Source organism: Triturus cristatus, chromosome 10 (genome assembly GCF_964204655.1).
Source record: "Triturus cristatus chromosome 10, aTriCri1.1, whole genome shotgun sequence".
Taxonomy (NCBI): domain Eukaryota; kingdom Metazoa; phylum Chordata; class Amphibia; order Caudata; family Salamandridae; genus Triturus; species Triturus cristatus.
In genome coordinates this window covers 204481414-204502766 of record NC_140593.1, presented here as the reverse complement: position 1 = coordinate 204502766, position 21353 = coordinate 204481414, and the positions used below count along the sequence as shown (strand labels likewise).

Below are 21353 nucleotides of genomic sequence, written 5' to 3'. Positions count from 1 at the left end.
TGTGGTTTTGCTGCGCTCGGAAGATTAGTTCAATTGACTGCTTGCCGTAACATAGTAGTTTGTTGCATTTAATGCAACTAATTTTTAGTTTTCCAAATTCTGGACGTATGTCCGGGTGAGTGCTTGATGGTGATGCTGCAGAAGTGCTTGCCACTGCTGGCTGAGGCTGCTGTTGGAGTCTTCTGCATTCCTGCTTGGCCAGGTTCACGGGATGCAGAGTCTTCAGGTATTTTAACATACTTGCAGTCCCACAAGAGAATTTTTTTGATAGATCTCCTCTGGAAAGCACTCTTTGACATATTTTACATGTCACTTTAGTTGAATTAGTTTTATTTTGTCCTTCTGGGAAGGAAACAAATTTCCACACCACAGAGGTGTTTCTTTCTGGGCGTGGAGGTTCCACAACAAATTCCTCATCGGACAAATGGTCTGATTCTGATGGTGGTTGCTGTGCAGAAGCCATTGTCTTCAGAAAAATTGCAGCTGTGGAAATCTTCCCCAAAAAGTTTCTTCTAGTTCTAAGGTGTGAGATGTTCCTCCAAAGAAGCTCAAAGAATGATTGAAATGGGTGGGATCTTTCAATAGTTAGAATAGGAAGTGTAATGAACCAATCAAATCTCTTTTTTTGCAGGTCACATGGGATCCGCGCACCCTGGGCTTACGCAGCACGCACCCAGCGCGCATCCACGAAATTGAATTAAAGAAAATTATAGGATTAGATGTAAATATTAGTTTTAAGACTACTTCAGAGTTTGTCTTGAATTAATATTCACATGAAATACATATATATATATGTTTTTTAAAATGTTAAATATTACACGGGATCCGCGCACCTACCGCGTCATAGACGCAGATGATGCATCGCGTAAGCGTGTACACGTCGCGTTACGTACATCGAACGTGTCGCGTATAGGCTTGGAGTCGCGTACCGGTCGCATTGCGATTGCACACTAAACACGTACTCAACGCATACCATGTGCGGATGCTATCGCGTAGGGATCGAGAACGGTACGCATAGGGTGCGCGGATCCAAAAACATGGAAAAAAATAAAATAAAATAAAGTTTTGAACATATAGTTACAAAAATATTTTGAAAAATATAAAAAAATATGTTTGAAAAACCCATTAAATTCAAATAATATTTTTTAATTTTTAAAAGAATGAATTGAAAAAATAAGTTTAAAAAATGGTGGTAAAATTAGTATTTTAAAAACAAAAAAATTAATGAAATTGACACAGTGAATTTGAAAAATATAGAAATCCAATCAAAATCATTAAACATGATATTTTCAGAGATAAGTTAAAGATAGGAATTAGCATATAAAAATCTTTGATGTCACTGACCATGTCATGAATGATGTAATATGTGACATCATCAGCAGTGGATTGCGGGCGCGCGAGATGTAGTTAGTACAACTAACTATATCGGAGGAATTTCAATGGTTTTGTTCGGGTGAAATGTCCAGCTAACTATAACACCCCTAAAACCTATTGGTTTTTCAGTGAATTTCTAAGGTTTTTTAAATGCTAATTCCTAACTATATCAGGCCTGAAACCTATGGTTTTTTCAGTTGTAAATTGTACTGCATGTGCATTATACTTATGTTGAATTATACACAGTGATTCTCCAGCAAATTGTAATAATTTCTGCTAGTGCATGATTCCTTCACCTGCTTTATCTCTTGTTGACATTTAAAACATCCCGCTTCGCACATATATTGACTCTTGATACATCTAACAGCTTTACCGTCACCAAAGCATCAACCACCACAGTTCCCTCACTGTATTTCAATTCTGTGACGATGCATCATACCCTGTGTGTTCTTATATATATATATATATATATAATAAATTATATTATCGTAACATACCTGTTAGATTTATTTTTCAGCATGTTTTATCCCTTGACCTTTTGCTTTTTGGCCTCCTGTTTCTGACCTGCTTTCATTGGGTTTATGACTCTGGGCACTTTACCACTGCTGATCAGTGCTAACGTGCATATGCTCTACATGTAAATTGTGTTTATGGGTTGGTGTTTCTATGATTGGCTTATTTGACGCACTAGTAAGCCCCTAGTACAGTGCACTGTGTGTGGCCAGGGCCTTTAAGTCAAATGCTGCTAGCAAGCCTGCAGCACTGATTGTGCTTCCCACGCAAAGCAGCCTTTTCAAAGGGTCTCAGACCTGTCACTGTAGTGTCTGGGCACAGTTTCTACTGCCATGTCAACCTGGCCACTGTGGGTAGGGTGCACTGCATGTGAAAGGTAGGACATGTACTGGTGTGTGTGACATGTCCTTATAGTGAAATACAGTGAATTTCATATTTCACTATGGAATGGCCATCTGTCCCATAGGATGGAACGGGAGTTTATGTATAACATTTTATTAGTGTACCTTCCAATTGGGATCAGGTAGGAAGATGGAGTTCAGTATGCCTGAACTCATAATATAAAAATACATATTTTAGTAAAGATGATTTTTATATTGTGTGTTTGAATATACCCCTTTTAGAAAGGGGGTATTTTCTTGCTTAGCCATCCTGGGTGCCTCTGCTGGTTTGTGGATTGACTGTCTGGCTTTGGAGTGAAAAGGGCTGGGGAGGTGCATTCACTCTCTGAGCCACTGTGGGTTGAAATGTGTCCTGCCTTTCCTGCATTTCGAGTAGTGGGAGGAGATTTCCCTGCAACTGAATTTGCCTGGTCTGCCTTGTACAATGCTGTCTCCACCTCCTGCCAGGGAGCTGGGCCATAGAGGACAGAACTGGTTTGGCTTGAGCACAGAACCTCTCTGCCACAAGAGAACAAAGAGAAATTGAATATATATATTGGGTCCAGACCCCAGGACTTTAGAATGCTTCTGGACTCAAGATGAACCTCTGCCAAGGAGAAGAGCTGGGAAAGCTGAAGGAGAAGTACTGCCCCTTTGCTGTGCGCTGTCTGTGGTTGGCCTGCAGTGGCTGTTTCTGCCAAGGAGAGGACAAAGACTTTGCTGTGTGCTGTGCATCCTGATTGAACAATATCTCCAAGGGCTTAAAGTAGATCTTGCCTCCTGTTCTGAAATCTCAGGGTCACAAAGACTTTACCACCAGCTCCCCTGAACTTCCTTGCTGGGAGTTCTGACCTGCCAAGAGGTGCTTGTTCCTGTATTGGGCCTCTGGAGGTTGTTCATGCTGCTGGGATCTGAGAAAAGAGAAGCAACTAAAGAAGGATGATGCATCTGCACCCATTTCTGACTCAACACTGCGGTACAGAAAGAATTCCAATGCATTTCCATTGTGCCACTGAAGAAAGCGACACAGCACCTGACAGCCGCTGAAGAAATCGGTGCACCCGAGTCTCATGCACCGATATCCGAAGTCCGAGATCACTGCACCGATTTCAACACAGACCCTGCTGTGCGACTGCAAGAGCCAATGCATCGTGGGACCGCGTCTAGAGAGATCAACACAGCGCTGTTGCATCCGCCATAGGAGCGAGAGCCAAGCATCCCCGAATCCCTACGCATCGCACCGTGGCACCAAGTCAACAAGAACACCGGGGTCACAGGAAAAAACTGACGCATCACCTCCCCACACAGTAAGAAACCGATGAATCACCTTCTCTTCAGTAAGGAAACGATACATCACCTCCCCTGAGCGGCAGTAAAGAACGGACACATTACCTCCTCTATAGCAAGGAAAGGACGCATCACATTCCCTGTGAGTAAGGAACCGACGGCAGCTGTTGATTTTGACGCATTCAAGGTACTTTGTGTTGAAAGCGTCTCATCTATAGATTGCTATGCACCTAACTGTTTTTACCTTGTAAAAAAAAATCTTGATAACTGTATGTTGGATTTTTGTCATTTTGATCTTGTTTGGATTAGATAAAGATTACTTATTTTTCCAAACTGGGGTGGTGTCCATTTGTAGTGTTTTTACTGTATTGATGTATGTGTGCACAAATACTTTACACACTGCCTCAGAGATAAGCATGGCTGCTCATGCCAAGCTACCAAGGGGGTGAGCAGAGGTTGTCTAAGGGCATAACTCCCTTACCCTGACTAGAAGCAAGGGCCCCAATTTGGACAAAGGTGCAAACCATTGCCAACTGGAGAACCCCATTTCTAACAATAACAATGTACTCCAAAAGGAGCAGAATGTCCCTTGGTTCCCATCTACTGCAGCCTCCCAGAGTGTTATAAAGAACAACTATAGGGCTAACAGTCTTTCATATGAAAAAAGTGTGGCACACCTGAAGTCATTGTGATTAAATCAAACTGGTAAATTCGAAAACATTTCAATTAGAAAGGAAAAAAAATTAGGGGGTTCATTTTGTCATAAACGTTTTGCTTAATGCTTTAGAAAGCTAAATTAGGACACATATTAAATTAGTTCTCAAATATCTTACTCTTTTATTTCATTAAAACATTCTGACACACAGACTGAAATATGCACTTACAAAACCACCACCAGCCTTATCACAGTGTTCTAACATTCAGAATTTATGCCAATGGTGTGGCACATCTGAATGCCATATAGATGAAATCAAAGTGGAAAATTTAAAGCATTTTCTACTGAGGATACTGCACCAAATGAGGGAATTAGGAAGCTTTATAACAAAAAAGTATTCCAAGATGGCTCCCAGGAAAAAAAGGGTCCAAGTGTAGCACAAATATCACCCAAATGTAGCCCAAGTATAACCTACAGACAGAACTGCGTAAAACACTTAATTTTGTTCTTTTTTTCAGTTTTATAAAGTTCTGACTTGACCCAAAGGGATTTGAATGCTTAACATGATCATCAGTTACATCATACAAGGACACATTCATTTTGGGTTTAGGCATCGGGAGATTAAGGGGTTTTCCCAAAATTTTAGCCAATGTAGAAACTCAAACATGGTTGCAAACATCAAGTTGCAAAGTCAGTAGCTCTAGCTGCAATGCCACATCCCCTCCCTTAAGTGCAATAAATGATCAAGTGATAAACTAGATAAAAAAACAGAAAAAGTGGAAAATCAATTCCCCCAAATTGTTTAAAAATCTCCCTCTTACCAAGGTTAAAATGTTGGCATATATGTCACATTGGACCACAGAGGGAAGGAGAAATAGGGTAGGGACATAGATTTGGACAATAGAGGGTAGGAGGGCACCAAATTGAACTTGCAGGGAAGACAGCAGGATTTGCAGCAGCACAATACACCACAGAAGGCAACTGAGAGGGCAAAGCAGCACACAGGACAATGGAAGGTAACAAAGAGGGGACAGGGCCATGCACATGGGCAACCGAGAGCACAGGCGAAAGAGGCAAGGGTAGTGTGCTGACCATAGTGGACAGGGAGGGGCAGATGCAACACAACAGACTATGAAGGGCAGGAGGGAGGGGGCAGGGGTATGCTAACGGACTATGAAAGGCAAGGTAGGAGGGAGGGGATAGGGGCCCACACATGGAAAATGGGATTCAAAGTAATTCTTCAACTCAGTGTTAATAAATTTCTCTAAGATTTTTGCAGGGGCTGGGAGAAGTGAAATGGGGCAAAAGTTCTTCAGTTCGGAGGGATCAGCGTTGGGTTTTTTGAGGTGTCGGGGTAGCTGCCGGATAGGAGAATGTTGTTAAACACCCAACACAGGAAGTCTGCAATAGGATTGGGGACCAACTTGAGTGTGAGGGGCATACAGGGTTCTGAGGGTGAGCCAGATTTAAGGCCCATAAGGAGGTCCTGGGTTTGTTGAACTGTGATCTGTGGGAAGGCTTTAAGAGCAAAAGCAGCGTACTTTCCATGGTTCTGAATGACCTCCTCAACATCAGGTTCTTCAATTTCCATATGACCAATCTCCTGAATAATTTTAAGGAGCTTGTCATGCAAATAGGCAGCTATTCTGTCACAGTCTTGAGAGGGGGACAACGACTATGTCCCTGGTTGCTCAGAGATCTCCTTAATGATCTTGAATAGCATGCTAGAGGAATTTTTTGGTGAGGAAGTGGGATTTGGCTTGGAAGATGCCGAGTTTGTACATCTGTAGCCAAGATTTCTGCTTGGCTTTTTCCCTAGCACAAGGGTGCATGCTCCATCTAAGTTCCTGCCTGTGACACTCCCTTCTGAGGGATCTAAATTCTTCTGATAACCATGTCACCACTGGTTTGGCACTTCTAAAAATGCAGTTTTTAAAAGGGGCAGCAGTGTCAAGGGCCTCTGTAATCCAATTGTGGAAGCACTCCGCCATGGGAGGGAATGGGCTGTGCCTCCCGGTGTCTTGTAGTTCCTATAAACCTATATAGGATCTGCGTGTTTAGACAACATAGACTGTAGGACTGGTGTCCGGACTGACTCTAGACACCGCTACAGAGTATGTTAGCCTCTTAACCAGCTAGCTCACAGTGCCACTAGAAACCCCTTTTACCAAGGAGAGAAAGAATAGTTCATGGTAACTATCGAACATGACAACCCTGATCCCTCAGAATCGTGGAAACAGTGCAATACTTTTCGCTTAGTCACTCGTGCTCACTTTGTCTCAAAGAGATACACAGAATAAACAGTGGGGACGTTTTTCAGTAAGCCTTTATTGAACCAATGTCATTCTAGTGTAAAGAGGTGTGCTGAAACAACCATTAGACAGAAAAAGATATAAATGATTAGAAGCACTAACAGAGTAAAAGGTTGGTAGATTTCTAGCATTGTGCTAAAACAATGAATACAGGCAATATATAAAATACATGACAGCAGTAAATGCGTACTCCTATGATGCAACCCTTACTAGATGTACCTAAGTGTACCTGGGATGCATGTAGGTGTAAAGCCAAGAATCCCTGTAGGATAAAGTTAAATTTGTTACCTGAAGTGAGAGACTGTGGGACCCCATCATTGTCTCGAGATGGACAAGCCGCAAGGGATGTCAGACCACTGCGAGCTGGAGTGTCTGAGTGCAGGAGCCTCAGCATCTCACGTCAGAGTCAGCATGGAAGTTCTTTTCTCCTCTGACTACCTCACCAAGATATGATGTTTATATCCCAAAGTGGCACCCTCAGAGGTTCTACCTTGTTGTGTCATGTCGGACTTAGGATGTCAGAAGGAATGACCCTTACTCTCGAAAACCTGAAACTGACATTGTGTAACTCGCCCTGCTGCAAGTGTGTGTGAAATACCGTGTCTTTGTCATTTTTTAAATTTGTTTTGCTGCTATCACGTGTGAATTACGGGGTGCTTGCTATTTTAGGATTTATACAGAAAATTTATTTTAGGCTCTCTTAATTGTGGGGGAATTGCGGGAACTGTTTTTAAATACTCGTAACCCACTGCGGCTGGGGGCACCGGAACGCTAGTGCTTTCCGACTTGTCCAAGTCTGCCACCTTTACTTCCAGTGCAGTCTAGTCGTCAAAATCTGGTACCAACAAAACGAGATGCTGCGCAAGCGCGCCCGATCTCGAAAACCTGAATCTAACATTTTGTAACTCACCCTGCCGCTAGTGTGTGTGAAATACCGTGTGTTTGTCATTTTTTAAATTGGTTTTGCTGCTATCGCGTGTGAATTACGGGGTGCTTGCTATTTTAAGATTTATACAGAAAATTGATTTTATGCTCTCTTAATTGTGGGGGAATTGCGGGAACTGTTTTTAATTACTCGTAACCCACTGCGGCTGGGGGCACCGGAACGCTAGTGCTTTCCGACTTGTCCAAGTCTGCCATCTTTACTTCCAGTGCGGTCTAGTCGTCAAGATCTGGTGCCTACAAAATGAGACGCTGCGCGAGCGCGCCACTGGCAAGCCGAAGGCACGCCTAAGGCATGCCAGTCTGCACCCGCCAGCGTCCCGGAGGAGTCCAGAGCCGGAAATGCTGCTGGTTACTGGCCTCTACCGGGGAATTCTGTCGTTTATAGCAAATCAGAGCTCCTTGCCATTGGGGATCAGGCACAAGTCTGCTGTCATAAAGGTAATAATAGTATGACTGAAACCCCATTGATTTGCCATGTGTGCCCATTGGCCACCCCGCTCCCGCCTCCCAGCTGACCCTCCCTCCCAACTCCTTACTTAAGGGGACCGCGGTGGGCTGGTCAGTGTGACCCCCTGTGCCCCCACAGCCGGTCGCTCCTCACCCCTGCTCTGCCACTGCTGGCCGCTTCCTGCTGCCTGCCTGACCTCTGCTGCTGACGCCGATTCCGCTTCACCGCCGCTGCCCTTCGCCTCCCGGTAGGTGCTGCCTCCTGCTCCCTGCCGACCGCTGCCCCCCTTCTTTCCGCTCTCTGTCTCCGCCGCCGCTGCCCATGGGTAGCTTCCCTCGTTTTTTCCCGCCGCTGACCCCACTGACGCGCCTCCCCTCGCAGCCCATTGGCCACCCCGCTCCCGCCTCCCAGCTGACCCTCCCTCCCGGCTCCTTACTTAAGGGGACCGCGGTGGGCTGGTCAGTGTGACCCCCTGTGCCCCCACAGCCGGTCGCTCCTCACCCCTGCTCTGCCGCTGCTGGCCGCTTCCTGCTGCCTGCCTGACCTCTGCTGCTGACGCTGATTCCGCTTCACCACCGCTGCCCTTCGCCTCCCAGTAGGTGCTGCCTCCTGCTCCCTGCCGACCGCTGCCCCCCTTCTTTCCGCTCTCTCTCTCTGCCGCCGCTGCCCCTGGGTAGCTTCCCTCGTTTTTTCCTGCCGCTGACCCCACTGACCCCCCTCCCCTCACAGCCCATTGGCCACCCCGCTCCCGCCTCCCAGCTGACCCTCCCTCCCGGCTCCTTACTTATGACGCCCCCTAAGTGACCGCGCAGCGGGAGCGCGCAGCGGGAGCGCCGATTGAGCGCCGAAGGTGTGCCAAAGGTAAGCCCGTCTGCGCCCATCCGCGCCTGGACCGTGCCCAGCGTCAGACCCCCTGGCCCCCGCGTCCGTTCCCCCCCCGCAGGACCTACAAGGCCACCACACTCAACGCACTCAACACCGGCCGAACCCCCGGATGCTACCGAGCATCCCCGCGACGCACTCATGGACCCTTCATCTGCCGATCATGCAACTTCTCCTGCCTCCGAACGTGCACCGCGCCCACCAAGACTAACAACAGCAACCACCTCAAGTGCATCCTGATCAACACCCGCTCTGTCCACAGACACGCCGTGGAACTCTGGAACCTCCTCGACACCGCATCTCCAGACGTCGCCTTCCTCACGGAAACCTGGATGAACGCCTCCTCAGCCCCCGACATCGCCATCGCCATCCCGGACGGCTACAAGATCATCAGGAGGGATCGCATCAACCAGACCGGAGGAGGTATCGCCATCGTACACAAAAGCACCATTCGCATCTCGACTGACACCATCGACTCACTCAACACCGCCGAGCACCTGCACTTCCAGATTCACACCGACCCCAAGACTACCCTAAGAGGCACCCTCACCTACAGACCCCCGGGACCGCGCACACAATTCTGCGAAGACATCACGGACTTCATCAGCCCACACGCCCTCCCATCCACCGACTACATCCTCCTCGGGGACCTCAACTTCCACCTGGAGAACAACAAGGACCACAGCACCACCGCCCTGCTGGACAACCTCGCCAACCTTGGACTCAAGCAACTGGTCAACACCCCCACCCACTACGCCGGCCACACGCTCGATCCCGTCTTCTCATCCAGCAAGCACATCACCTTCAGCCATTCCACCAGACTTCACTGGACTGACCACAGCTGCGTCCACTTCAGTTTCAGAAAGAACACGGTCCACCACCACCCGAAGCCGGTTCCCCACAGAAACTGGAGCCGGATCACCGCCGACCAGCTCGCCACCTCCCTCAGCCAGAGCCCACCTGTCAGGACAACGGACCCCAACGCAGCAGCCCGCAACTTCACACAGTGGCTGACCGCCTGTGCCGATGACCTCGCCCCACTGAAGAACCCACTCACCAGGCCCAGAAGCAAGAAGGCCCCCTGGTTCACCGAGGAACTTAAGGACTCCAAGAAGGCCTGCCGCATCCTCGAGAAGGCCTGGCTCCTCGACAAAACCACCAACAACATGACCGCCCTCAAACACGCCACCCGCAGACATCACCAGCTCATCCGCACCACCAAGAAGAAATCTCTGAAGGAACGACTGGACAACAACGCCCATGACAGCAAGGAGCTCTTCAACATCGTCAAGGAGTTCTCCAACCCCAGCACCGGCAACAACGACATTACTCCTTCACAGGACCTCTGCGACTCCCTCGCCTCGTACTTCCACCGCAAGATTGCCGACATCCACAACAGTTTCGGTGCTCCACACCCGCACCCATCGGTCGAACCCATGCACCCAGCCGCCACCCTCCAGACATGGACCGAGGTGACCACCGAAGACACGGCCCGCATGATGAACACCATCCACTCCGGATCTCCGACCGACCCGTGTCCCCACCATATCTTCAACAAGGCAGACTCCACCATCACACCCCACCTCCAAGACATCATCAACACCTCCTTCGACACAGCCACCTTCCCGGCGAGCTGGAAGCATGCCGAGCTCAGCGCCCTGCTGAAGAAACCAACAGCGGACCCGACCGACCTCAAGAACTTCCGCCCCATCTCGCTCCTTCCTTTCCCTGCCAAAGTCATCGAGAAGGTCGTCAACAAGCAACTGTCCGCCTTCCTCGAGACGAATGGATCCCTCGACCCATCGCAGTCTGGATTCAGAGCCAACCACAGCACCGAGACCGCCCTCATCGCAGCCACCGACGACATCCGAGCCCTGCTCGACAACAGGGAAACAGCGGCGCTCATCCTCCTGGACCTCTCCGCAGCATTTGACACTGTCTGCCACCGCACCCTAGTCCAACGCCTCAACAACACCGGCATCCAAGGGAAGGCTCTGGAATGGATCACCTCATACCTCGCCAGCAGAACACAGAGAGTACGCCTCCCTCCGTTCTGCTCCGAGGCCACCGAAGTCATCTGCGGCGTCCCGCAAGGATCGTCGCTCAGCCCCACCCTCTTCAACGTCTACATGAAACCCCTCGCCGCCATCGCACGCCAACACAACCTCAACATCATCTCCTACGCCGACGACACCCAGCTCATCCTCTCCCTCACCAGAGACCCCGACACCGCCAAAGCCAGCCTACACGAAGGGATGAAAGACGTCGCCGAATGGATGACCATCAGCCACCTGAAACTGAACACAGACAAGACAGAAGTCCTCATCCTTGGACCATCACCCTCCGCATGGGACGACTCCTGGTGGCCCCCGGCCCTAGGCACCGCACCCAAGCCAACGGACCACGCACGCAACTTGGGCTTCATCCTGGACTCCTCCCTATCGATGACCAGACAACTCAACGCCGCCTCCTCATCATGCTTCCACACCCTCCGCATGCTCCACAAGATCTTCCGATGGATCCCGACCGAAACCAGGAAGACGGTCACCCAGGCCCTCGTCACCAGCCGACTAGACTACGGAAACACCCTCTACGCCGGAAATACAGCCAAACTTCGGAAAAGACTCCAGCATATCCAGAACGCCTCCGCCCGACTCATCCTGGACGTCCCTCGACGCAGCCACATCGCGAGCCACCTGAGAGACCTGCACTGGCTCCCTGTCAACAAGAGAATCACGTTCAGACTCCTCACCCACGCACACAAATCCCTCCACAACCTGGGCCCAAGGTACCTCAACGACCGCCTGACCTTCTACACGCCCACCCGCCAGCTACGATCCGCGCACCTCGCCCTCGCCGCCGTTCCCCGCATCCAGAGAGCCACCGCCGGAGGAAGATCCTTCTCCTACCTGGCAGCTAAGACATGGAACTCCCTGCCCATCCGCCTGCGGCTGACCCAGGACCACCTCGCCTTCAGGAAACAGCTCAAGACCTGGCTGTTCGAGCAGTAGCAGACCCCCTCCCCCAAGCGCCTTGAGACCCTTCCGGGTGAGTAGTGCGCGATACAAATTCCTTGATTGATTGATTGATTTATTGTGTAATTGGGTAGCTGACCCTCTTGACAGCAAACGGAGGGGCGGAAGTGCTATCAAGACGAGCAAGGGCTCAGTTATGGACCTGGGCTTACAGAATATTAACACATTGAAACTTCTCCTCCTAAACACCTGCTCTTTAAAAAAACATGAAGTCCAACTGCACGACTTATTATCTGAGTCAGACCCTGATGTTATGTTTGTAACTCAAACCTGGCTGAATGATGGCTCGAACCCTACAATAGCAGGGGCTATCCCACCGGGCTACCAGATTTTAAGGAAGTATCAGCCTGTAGAAAGAGGGGGTGGAGTTGGCATAATTTTTAAATCTTCACTGTCTTGCTCTATTCTCCCTGCTCAGGATATTGTGGAGGCTGAAAGCCTCAATTTTGTGATCACTATCTTAGATCATTAATCTATTGCGGGCATTTTGGTGTATAGTCCCCCAGGTAAGGGTGGCAAGTCACTCATTCAAGCCATTTCCCCCATTTCAGTTAAATACAGGCACTGCCTTCTGTTAGGAGATTTTAATATCCATATGGATGATCCCTCTGAGTCCGAGGCGATTCGGCTGGTGGAATCCTTAGCGATCTTCAGATTATCCCCTTATATTCATCTTCCCACCCATGAAAAAGGCCACACATTAGATCAATTATTTTCTGGCGTCAGTATGGAAACTGATGCTCCTCAACCACTGGTATGGTTGGATCCCTTTCCCCTGAGTTTTAAAATCCCTAGGTCCCTATCTCAGGCTCAACCGAGGGATAAGCTCCAGCCTGGTACCTTCAGACCCTTTAATCAGGTCACGTCTGATAGCCTGGAGAGAGCTCTGGGTAAGCACCCGATTCTCTTTAGTGGAAACCCAGAAATTGATGCCCATGGTCTAAAACAATGGCTTGAAGAACAGGTCACGGTGTTGGCGCCCTCCTCAACGTGTAAAGCCACAAGTGACCGCGCCTCTGCGCCGTGGTTTACAGAGACTCTCAGGAAAAGCAGGAGTGCCTGCAAAAGTTTAGAGAGAGCCTGGCGAATCAAGTTCGACTCTAAGGATAAAGCCAACAATAAGCAAGCTTTCAAAGCTTATTCTAACGATGTGCGGGCTGAAAAGAAAAACTTCTTTACCTCAAAAATAAAAGGGGACGCTAATAGAAGCAAAGAAATATTTAAAATTATTAAAGATTGTCATCTCCAAGTGCTGTAAGCAAGGCTTTCACTCCCACCTCTAGCTGGGTGCATCAGATGGCCGGTTTCTTCCACGACAAAATCCACCTGATTCAACAGTCATTTGCCCTTACAGGCATAGTCGAAACTGATGAGTCATGGAATGCCCTGCCCTTGGGGGCTAGTTACGCACTTTCACAATTTCCCCCTAATTCCCCAGAATAATCCCTGGACATCATGGCAACTCTGGTGTCGGGTTCCCCTTCTGACCCCTGCCCAGCTAGTATTCTGAAAAAGATTGCGGAACTTTTCAACTCTGCAGTCAATTCAGTTCTTAACCTGTCACTTAGACAGGGAATTGTACCTAGCTGCTGGAAAAGGGCAAAAATCATCCCCCTCCTGAAAAAACCTACAGCGGACCCTGCGGTGTCGCATCCAACTATAGGCCCATCTCCCTGCTACCCTTTTTTCTGGAGAAGTACATTAACTCTGTGTTAACAGACTACATAGAAGGAAACCATGTGCTTCTTGACAGCCAGTCTGGCTTTAGAACCACTCTAAGCACAGAAACAGCCCTATTGGAAGTTTCAGAAACCATTAAAGCTCAGATGGGCAAGGGGGGCAGTGCTGTATTAATACTGTTGGATCTATCTGCAGCCTTTGACACCGTGCCCCATGACCGGTTCTTGCGCAGGTTAGCAGAGTGCGGTGTCGGGGGCACGGTGTACAATTGGTTTGCTTCCTTACTTACGGAGCGGCAGCAGGAAATCTGGTTTCTGCCATTTACAGCTGCCATTCCTCCAATGCAAGTGGGGGTCCCGCAGGGCTCTATTTTGAGCCCCACACTTTTTAATATTTATATGGCCCCTCTTGCTCATTTGGCAGAACTGCATGAAGCTAAGATTATTTCCTACGCTGACGATACTCAACTCCTGTTCACTTGTGACAAAGGTGCAAGCTTTCGTGGAAGGGAGGTAAATAATTGTTTAACTGAGGTTTTTTCCTGGATGCGACTTAACCAGCTTAAGTGTAATCCATAAAAATCCGAAATCATTTTTTTCGGCTGTGCCCCTTGTGCGGATTGGATCTCTTGGTGGCCCGGCGACATGTCCCCTCCTTCGGCCCCAGTTAGCACAGTTAAAAACTTGAGAGTCAAGTTAGACACAAATCTAGCGATGAAGGCCCAAATCCAAGCGGTTGCTGGTACCGGCTTCAGCTTGATAAGAATGGTAAAAAACTTTATTCTCCTCCTCCCGGTGGAATCCCGTAAGATTGTAGTGAAAGCCTTAATTGCATCTAGGTTGGATTACGTAAACTACTTTTATCTGGGGCTGCCGGAGTATTTGCTCAACTGGCTGCAGGTTGTACAGAACGCTGCAGCCAGAGCTATCCTTATGGCAAACCCCAGAACACGCATGTCACCTCACCTGAAGGCGCTGCACTGGCTCCCGGTGAGAGAGAGGGTCCAGTTTAAGGCCCTAGTGCACGCTTATTGGGCCTTCCATGATACGGGTGCGGTGTACCTGAGGAATAGGATCCAACGTTACCAGCCTCAATGGGTCCTTAGATCCTCTAAACAATCCCTCATGGTGATTCCCAAAATCACGAGATCTCGGATCGGAGGAAGGTCATTTCAGGTACTAGCTGCCCATCTGTGGAATGAATTACCCCTATACCTTAGACTGGCGCAGGACCTGATGTCTTTTAGGAAACAACTTAAAACGTGGCTGTTCCAACAATAACACCTGGTTTTGGGGAGGGCCTTTTTCTGCTTCAGTTTTTTTTAGATTAGCTGCGGGACACTCCTAGTGAGTATTCACTCTCTTTATAAATACCCTATTTCATTTAATTTCATTTAATTTCATACATAGTTATTATGCAGGAGTTGGTAGTCCTGCGGATTTTCCAAGAATCCTCATGCATAATGGATGATACTAGTTTTCAGGGAAAACCCCACGTCCTGTTAGCAGTACTGTAACTAGGTAAAAGGTCAGTCCCAAGAACCGTTATGTAGTGTAATGGTAGGGGAGAATATAGGTGAAAGGTTAGGTGACTACCTGAGCCTACTTTGAGGTACCTATTTGAAACATAACACCCACTCCTAATCTGACTGGACAACATACTAAAATCTTAACGTACTGTTAAGCATATATACACAAACAACTAATTAGTTCAAAACATTATTGTGTTAAAAAAATGTAAATGCTAAAAAATTGCTAAAATCGTCATTTTAAGGGGTGGAAGTTATTGGGTCCAGTAACGCATCAATGTCCGGTGGCGCAACTGATAGAAGTGTAAGACAGAGATCCACGACGCATTGTTGTTCGCAGAACAGGCATCGGAGGACATGCACAATACAGTCAATCCACACTGGTCCAAATGATAGGAACCAAGATTCACTTATTTCGTGAAGGCGAGGTGTGCATAGATGGAGTACCATGCGATCACAGTAGCAGTGCTCCAAGAGCGTTTTTTCCATCTCCTTGGTGACTGGGACGTCCATTGCGTAGAAGAAAAATGCCAATCGGGATTCCTGCTATTAGGAACAGGATCAGCGGAAGCCCTCCAAAAATGCTTCAGAATACGGATTGTATGAAGTTGGGAATAACTCTGAGGATTGTCTGAAAGGTGGTTAACAGTCCAGAAACTATGGTCTTAAATAGGTGTACTATAACCATTGCATCAGACATGTTAAAGATACATTTTACCATTTCTGTGAAATGGAAAGAGCAGTTTATTTATACTAGTGCCTGTATCTCAGCCGAGGACCTTGCAACCTGGAGATCATAAGTTTCTCTGGCAGAGGATAAGGGCTCGGTTTTCTGTAAAAGCATGGCTTTCTTTTGGCTCAGAGTTTCAAACCGTATAAAGGAAACATTCAACTAAGGCCATAGTGGCACCTCCCTGACTGTATTGGTCGTGGAAACAATACTTGCATACAGCAAGTAACCATGGAGCTTACACTGACAAGATATGCGATGCCCAGGAGCATCCCACAACAACCTTGATCATTCAGCGTCAAGTAACTCCCATTTGAAAGCAACTTGTACACCGGATTAATCACGGCAGCTGAGGAACCTTTCAAGTGACAGGATAAATTATCAACTGACCATTACAGTCCCCGTGAAGCATGATATCCTGGCATATGAGAGATCCACTTAAAGAGTTTTCGCAGTTGGTACAGCTGAGAAACACTTCCATGTCCCCATTCCTGCATCGAAATCTGTATGGCAATTCCCAAGATTCCTTGATGAATTCCCTACCCAGCACTTCATATCTGTACATACTGTTGTTGTTCTAGGCAATACTGACCTGGAAAGTTGTGACCGGTAATGTTATATGGCCATGGATTAACCATTATGTGGATGGTGGCTCTGCCACAGTAAAAGGTAACTTGTCTAGTTTTTCAATGGGCAGCATTGTATATTTTGCTCCTCTTTGTGCCATCATTATCTGCTTCTCAGTCAGATTGTATGCAGAAAATAGGGACGTACTGTTGATAAATCGCCATGGCACATAACCAGCTCACAATTATTGCAGTGTCCAGCTTAATAACATAATAGAACGTAATTGTGATTGTCCGTGTTGTAGCATGGACAAACCTTGTTCTGATATGTTAATAACAGAAGATACAACGTTGCCCAGTAAATAAATCCTGGATGTTAATGTAGTCATACTATTGTCAACTACTGCTCAAGCCTTTTCTAGGTTAATTCTATCTATTTCACAAAGTCTCCCCGCAGGTTCGTCCGGATTTCATTCCAGACAGCAAAAAAGAAACATTTCTGACGTGGCTTTCGGTCAATAAAAAATCCCTTAGATCCACCTAATCTGAGAGTAAAGATAAGTGCTGTTTCACCTGGGACAGTGTCGAGGTTTTTAGCCAATCAAGGCACAACTTCCCAACACTGTAAGATGTCACCACCCCGGATGTTCTCTTTGTACATAGCGTTGGTCCGGCCTCTGGATACTAAACCCTTCGGTTGTACCCCTGAATCTTGATTGTCATCTGTTTATGTCTGTGGGCCAAACTAACCATCCCTTCCAATTGGGTCTGAAGTATTGTACTGCATGATGTTGTCAATTGTATCCCCTCCATATTATCGCTATTGTCAAGGCTTGTGTGAAGTCAGCAAACTGGCGTTGCCAGTGCTTGTTTTTTTCTCTTGCTTATTTCCTCCCATTACATGTTCTTTAACCCATCAAATTGCATATGGCAGGCACGAGATCCCGCTACAGTGCCTCTCCGCACTGCCAGCTTCCTAGCTAAGTTGCCGTCAGAGCAAATTTTCTTTGCTACGATTTTGAATCTCTGAACTGTCAATTAAATTGAAGAGGGACAAGGGCTTTTTTTGTGAAGCTGCAAGACTTTCAGGGTTTCACAGATAATAGCCTTAGACTGTAAATAGAGCGACCGGATCATGAGAATCAAAAACCGGGGCATCTAGCAAACAGAGAAGAAGGACTACACGAAGCGGCAAAGAAAGACAGCCCTTATCAACATAGAAACACAGAAGAGGCACAAAGAAAATAAATTAAATGTAATTTTAAAAACCAGCTGACTAGCACTGCTTCGTAACACCTAAAAATGTGCATCTCACTCTTTTAAGTGGCACCTCTCTAAAAACCGTGACGTGAGCCAAATTTGTGAAAAATTGCCAGGAGAGTTGTTAAAACCGGGACTGTACCGGCAAATCCGGGATGTCTGGTCACCTTAACTGTAAAGAGATTTATATCCCGAATTCGGGGGAGTCACTCCGGCGCACACAACTCTACTGGAGTATGGCACAGTGCCACGTGAATCCTTGCAAGGTCAGTTCCTGACAAGCAAGCGCGTGGCCCTGGGGCGCTTCTGGTGGTCTCTGGGAAAGCTTATGCCCAGACTCTACTGTATAACAAAAGTGAGAGCACAGGGCGCTTATCACTCACTGCAGTGCCAACCAGGGGGCATATTTTCAAGCCAGGCGATAAAATTATCGCCGCAGAAAACTGCCGCTAAATAATGAGCTTGATAATATGCTCTATGGAATTCCAATTGAAGCCCATGGTAGATGTGAAGGACATCTAACACGGGCTTCAATTGGAATTCCATAGAGCATATTATCAAGCCCATTCTCGCCGTTTTAGCGGCAGTTTACTGCCGCTAAAGCGGCGATAATTGTATTACCTGTCTTGATAATATGCCCCTAAGTTTGTGGGAACCATGCTACAAATTCGAGTTCACATGTTTGTAATTTGCTCTGTGAAGGTTCATACTTAAAAAAAAAAAAACCTTTGTGATATGCGGCTAATGGTTTTTTTTCTCTCTCTCCCTCCCCAATTTTCCTCCGTCCCTCCTACTCGCCATCTAGACAGCCCCCTCCCCGCATTATTCATTTTCTCAGTAGTAGATTTCTATCAACAAGCGTGTTTGCACTTCCCTTGTAAATTACCAGCGCAAGGGATATTGCCGCATGTGTGCATCTGACATTTGACGTCCCTAAGTAAATTGTTGGTTTTTAATAAGTTGGTAGAAACTGTGATGCTGAGCACAGATGAACTCATATTTTCACCTTCCTGACTGAAATGACCCGATAAAAAATAAGTGTGGATGCTTTAAACGACAGATTAGAACTATAATTGTCTGTGTATGCCTACCTTCATCATATTTGGTGGCTGATATTTAGGTCACAATATTTTTTGCAGGAGGGGCATGTGAATGTCAAAGACTAAACACTTACTTGCATGCCCTAGATGAGACCAGATAGCCATCACACAGGTGGGATGGAAAGTGGCTAAGCAGGGCCCCCCTTGTATGGCACCCTTTTCATTAAGAAAACTCACTACACAAATATCTCTTCATCCCTGCTGATATTAAATTTGACTGTTTCCTCCTATTCTGCTAAGACTTGATGTAACTCATCCTGAGAGTACTAAAGATATTGGTATCACTGCTGGTACCAGGAAACTGATGCCACCACAAGCTGGTACTTCTTCATCAGTACAACTTGTGCTTTAAAAGTGTAGGGCTTCAGTGAAACACCACCCCTCGTACCCCCTTTGCCCCTCTTTTTGGTGCAACTCGAGGAAAGTCATCAAGTGGCTCCACCTCCTACCCTTTAACTCAAATTGCCTTCCTGTTAGGGTGACCAGGCGTCCCAGATTTCCCGGACTGTCCCGGTGTTGAGATCTCTGTCCCAGGGTTCCAACACCTTTAGCTATTTTGGATATATGTCCCGGTTTTTAAAGAAAGAAGAGTGAGTGTTTCAAGTATTACATAATGTTCTCACTTCCACATGCACCTCTGCAGGGTGAAATTGAGCTATTTATTATCGAGGATGTGGCTGCATCATTCTCTTTCAAGCAGCACACCAGGAGCTCAGCTGACCTTCAGTTCATGGTCCCTGCTGAGGGGTGGAGGGATCAGGGGCAGGGGAGAGGGCCTGCCATACTCAAAAGTGTTTGAAAATCCGTGGCACACACTGTTTGTGTATGTGTATTTGTGTGCATATATAACATGCTTACCACATGTAGAGAAGTGAGATTAAAAGTAGAGAAAGATTATAGATGTAAACATGATTTTATTCCTACATCTATGTTTGGCTTGTTGGCCAGTCCCAGTTTTTGCCTTAAAAATCTGGGCACCCTACTTCCTGTGCACGTAAGTATTATCTTTCTGCAGAGTGGTGGCTGAGTGGTCTAATGCATCCACTCCAGGGATCTGTGTTTGACCACCTGGTCACATGTTCAAATTCTGGCAGGCCCACTCATCCTTTCAAGGTTGATAAAATGAGTACCATTGATTTGGGTAACAATAACCATCTTTTATTTTAGTGCCAGGAGACCTAAGACTTAGATGAACACGCGCCTTACAATACTCATTATATTATGTGCCCCTGTGTCTTCTATGTAGAGCAAACCTGTGCCAAACTATAGCCCATCCAGGTGCTTCTCGCCTAGGATAGTTGAATTTTCATTATTCATGGCTTTAATGTACCTGCATAAGGAATGTTCCAAACACTGGAACCCAAATCACACTGTGACCATATTCCACAAGACCCATTACATTCCCTGTCTCCTTTTAGCCTCCCAACGCAGGTTATTCCTCATAAGGGAAACTGAGATGCTCTAAACATTTTGGTACACCATATCGTAATTTAATTGCGTTTTTCTTTATGTCCTTGTACTCGGGTCATTACAGTGGCAATCCAGTGCCCTATATGGCCAATAATGCACCAAACTACCTCTCATATTGAACATCCACCTCTCATGTGAGAAGTACCAGGAATGTCCAGTTGAAGTCCTAGTTTTAGGCTCCCTCTAGAGAAGGGTTCTCCGATGAGTCGCTCACGAGCTACAGGTACTTCTCCAGCTACCTGTGAGTAGCTTTCCTGTGAGCAGTCCAGCCTACTATATTGGAAGCTTTTGTTTGGTTGAATTAGTATATGTATACCAATATTTAAAAGTGTGTGTTTAATCTGAAAATGCGCATATTTTCAGAACACCTCATTTCCAACATCTTTTTAATGCTGATATTTGAATAATAAATCATGCAACCTTGGGAGAATTATTACTAATTTTAACCTCAGTGCCAGGGGGCATTGCAGCTGTGGCTGCTATGCATTTCCCTAGTAGAGGCATTCCAAATTTGACTAACACTTTTTTTGTATTACTTCTTGCAAACCTGAACTGAGGTGATCACGGCTGTTAATCTTGCATGGATGGCCACTAATGTAATCGTGTCTGATGTGTACACCACCAATAATATTAGTAGATCAAGATGATTTTCATTGAACATAAGTAGCTCTTGTTAGTGAAAAGGTTGAAAACCCCTGCTCTAGAGATATTATTTTTAATTAGATTGTTTCAGTTAGACTCTTACGTACACTTTTCATAGTCTCACACAGTGCACCGGGCCCACGTGGTCCTATCTGTCTAGGATTCTGCAGGGCTGGACAACTCAAGTCTCCAACCACGTGATAAGCCAATGCACCCAAAGTGTAACAGTCACACCAGGTGTACGGATTCACTTACCGTGTTTTAAAGTGCACCATTCTTTAACCCCTTCGCTGCGGCACGAATTCCGCCGCAGCGCTGGGGGGGTTTGGGGGGTTTGCGGCGCCGCTATGCTCATGACGGAACCACGCCGTCATGAGTCACGGGCGAGCTGTGCTCATGACGGCGTGGTTCCGTCATGACTCCACCCACTTGCGCTAATCGCCCGCACAGGCGGGGAATTAGCGCCGCGTGGGCGGAGCGGCCACCAACGGCCGCAGCATGATGGAACCACTCCATCATGAGCACACGGCGCCCGTGGCTCATGAC

At 47.1% G+C, this 21353-nt stretch overlaps 1 protein-coding gene across 2 annotated transcripts in view; it reads right to left on the bottom strand.

The window, feature by feature from the left end:
• DGKB (diacylglycerol kinase beta) overlaps positions 1-21353 on the bottom strand; it is a 1940047-nt gene that overhangs the window by 632625 nt on the left and 1286069 nt on the right. The window lies entirely within an intron of this gene.